Source organism: Corvus brachyrhynchos, unplaced genomic scaffold (genome assembly GCF_000691975.1).
Source record: "Corvus brachyrhynchos isolate BGI_N302 unplaced genomic scaffold, ASM69197v1 scaffold257, whole genome shotgun sequence".
Lineage (NCBI taxonomy): Eukaryota > Metazoa > Chordata > Aves > Passeriformes > Corvidae > Corvus > Corvus brachyrhynchos.
The window spans coordinates 99250-102730 of NW_008239119.1; the positions used below are offsets into that span (position 1 = coordinate 99250).

At 48.0% G+C, this 3481-nt stretch overlaps 1 long non-coding RNA gene across 3 annotated transcripts in view; it reads left to right on the forward strand.

The window, feature by feature from the left end:
* The window catches only part of LOC108448082, a 5966-nt gene extending 2842 nt beyond the window's left edge, over window positions 1–3124 (forward strand). The window contains exons 1-3 of one of the 3 annotated variants that reach the window (XR_001863869.1): window positions 1–18; window positions 783–921; window positions 1955–3124. This is a non-coding gene — a long non-coding RNA (uncharacterized LOC108448082). Of the gene's footprint in view, window positions 19–147; window positions 922–1954 lie in introns of those variants that run through there. The other 2 variants (XR_001863870.1, XR_001863868.1) reach the window with 2 other exon arrangements.
* Window positions 3125–3481: the final 357 nt, after the last annotated feature.

Consider the following 3481-nt stretch of genomic DNA (forward strand, 5'->3'; position numbering starts at 1 on the left):
AGCCGCGGGAGGGAGCCGGTGGGAGAGGGCGGGGGTTTGGGGCAACTTGAGGAGGGTTTGGGGCAACTACAGCTACCTGGAAGGAGATTGTAGTGAGGTGGGGGACCTGTCTCGTCTACAGTGCCTGCAGTGAGAAGGCAAGGGGAAATGGCCTTAAGCTGAGACAGAAGATTCAGATATTAGAAAAAAATCACAGAATGTGCTGAGTTGGGAGGGACCACAGGGATCACCGAGACCAACTCTTAGCCCTGCACAGGACATTCGAACAATCCCATCCTGTGCCTGAGAGCATTGTCCAAACGCTCCTGGAGCTCTGGCAGCCTTGGGGTTATGACCTTTCCATGGGGAGCCTGGGCAGTGCCCGATCACCCTCTGGGGGAAGGACGTTTTACTGACATCCAACCTAACCCTACCCTGACACAGCTCCATGCTGTGACAAGCACTTTGGTCATCTCTTCAAGGCACCACCGCTGTCGGAGCTGGCACAGGGTTTACAAAGTCGGACAGTTTTTGGCAATGTTGAAAGGCCAAAGACCTGATGTGGGGTTTTTTTGTGGTAGCGAGGTTTGTTTTTTTGTGGTAGAGAGGCCATGATCCCGGCTCCCCTCCACCCAACGGGGCAGCAGCTGCATCAGGAGCTTCGAATCCCAGCCGAACTGGGGCTCTGAGCTTAGACCACTGCCTCTTCACAGAGACAGAAGATCCATCCTCGGGGTCATCAGCCCAGAACGTGGCGCTGGATTGGGTACGGTGTGATCCTCTTCTCTTGTTTACTTCCGCAGGCCTTCGACAGCAAGGAGGCAATTCCTGGAGAAGATGAGCCCCCTCGTTACGACGGAGCAGAGACGAGCGCGCCCGAGAGCCGGCTGGTATTTTCGGCATCCCGAGAGCCGGTTGGAATTTCGGCATCTCCCGTCACGGGTGAGTCCTGTGCCCTGTTACGGAACGCCAGGCATGGGCTGAATCCCTGGCTGTGGTTGTGCAGGCGCTGCCGCACGCCATAAATCCAGCTCCTGGCGACAGGGACACTCAAAAGCCTCCGCGCCATTTTCGCCGCGGTGGTTCGGGCTCCGGGCGAGCCGGGCGGTGGCTCCGCCGGTCGTATCCCGGGAGAGGGCAGCAAGAGCCCGCCGGTGTCGGGTGGAGGGGAGGTTTTCCGGTGCAGGCACTGGGCAGCCTCGCGTGATGGAGCCAATTCTGGAACTCCTTCCCAAGTGTTGTGTGAGTGTCCGCTCAAATCTTGCCCTGCAACATCCCTCTTCCATGACTAATGCCTGAAACCCACCGGGAGCGGAACGGAGAATTCTTCGCTCTGCTTTCCCTTGCGGACAAAGCGTATGTTGAACATTTGATCCTTCCTACATTCCTGTAAGAGACTGTGAGAATCCTTCATCCTCATTCTGAGCAGGATCTGCATCTCTCATCACGCTGCAGCACGGCCAGTATTGGCTGCTCTAGAATATCAAGTCTTGGGGGGTGCAAGACATGAGATTAACACAGTTTATGTGTTTTCTGAGTCCCTAGAGCACCCTCAGGTCATTTTTTCCAAGTTCTTCCCTAAAAGGTAAAATCTAGCATGAAATCAGAAAGGCAGCAAGACCCACAGCTGAGAACTCGGCTGAATGAAGACCTTGGGTTGTCAAGTTGCACTTTTTGTGCCTTGGTGTCACTGGCAACCTGGTCTCTTGCAAACTCACCCCCTTTGAAGCCCCTGCTGTGTCTGCCTTTCAGGTGTCAGCTTCCAGAATGGTTTTATTTTCCTGGCATGGCAATTTATCCACTGGTTAACTTGGAGCTCTCCTCTGCAGAGCCCACAAAGCTGTCGCTCATTCTCTGTTATTACTTATAAAACCCAGTAGTTCTTTGTCATTTGATGAAGTGAGTCCAGTGCCTTTAATAACCCCTTTCTGTTTTTTTCCTTCCAACAGAGTAACACAAAATTTGCTTTTCCTAGGATAATCCATAGAGATGGATGCTGGGCAATGAAAATGCAGAAGGTTGTGATTGTGTTGGACCAGGAGAAGACAAGAAGTTTGTATTCGGTGTTATATCTGAAGTGACTGCTGTTTATGCTCTTAACCTTGTGACAGAGCAAAAACAGTGCCAGGAGCATGTTATTATGTGAAAAACTGTTTATTCTCCTTTAAAAATTTATGAACTGGCAAAGAGGCCGTGACAGGAAGACGTGGGCATTCCTCTGTCCCGAATGTGTGTGTCAGAAGCCAAACATATGTGTCCCTTGTTCCCTCTGCTGGGAGAGCAGGTATTTCTGGATCTAGGAACTTGGTCCTAAAAACTGCTGAGTAAATTCTAATTAGTGTTTACTGGAATCCACTGGAAAGGTGATCCCTGAGCCCAATTTCACCTGGTCTCTGGGAGCTGTAGCCTGTTGGAGGCACCAGTCCTGCAGGCTTCAGAGCTCTTTGAACTCTTGGTAACTTTGATTGGAGTTAAGGGTCACTCAGTACCTCCCGGGAGGAGGCCCTGACTGGTTTCAACTTTTAAAATAAATGGTTTTGATCTTGAGAATCTGGCCTGGGAGATTTTAATTTGTATTTGCTGGTTTTAGCTTGCACTTGAAACTGACTCAAATGGGTTTTGTGCCCTCAGTACTGGATGTTACTGTGTTAGAACCTTCCCTTTGTTGGTCTTGCAGGTCCAAGTCAGTCCTTCGTCTTAGGCAACTGTAGCCAATGGACTGAGATCAGGGATTAATTTGGCCAGGGATAATTGAAATGATAAATAAAATAAAGCAAAACAAAACAAAACATAAAGCAAAACTTTTGAGTTTGGAATAGCTTCTGAGATTCTGAAAGCAATTGAAGTAATCCAGAAGAAAATATGCCATGGAATCTGTTTTCCATTATTGCATGAGATAGTATGTCTTAAAATTTGATCAAATCCATCTCTTCATTACAAAGATAATGCAGCTCATAGTGATGTAGAGATCTGGGGTCTTTTTCAATGTAGAATTTACAAATTATTGTAGACTTGACATTCTTATTTATTGATGATTCGCTGTTCCTGTCATGATCTCACAGCAAGTAAAAATAATTTCTGATTGATTTCTAGGTGCCAGTGGTATTTTTTGAAAGATATTGTAGTAAAGGCTCATATTGATACATTTGTGCCTTCTAGCTTTTTTATCCAGACTCAGTCTCTTGCATATAATCAAGGTGCAGTGGGAGAGACTTGATGTCCTCTCTTGCCTTCTATTTAAGAAAAAAGTGCAGTCATTTATGTGACAGTCCTATGTTCATATTTCTCTGGGTTTTGTGAGATTCCCCGACAAAGCCAAGATCGAAGGACAAGGACAGTCCATTCTTTTTGCTTTAAGGGGATGTATTTCCAGCTTCAGTGGTTTCTAAGTGGAATGACTGTGAGCAACAACGCAAGGAGTTCAGTGTGAGGAATAGCTGAGCACATCCATGAGCGAGTGGGGCCAGAGGAATTTATTCCCAGGGCTGTCAGTTTTGCCGTC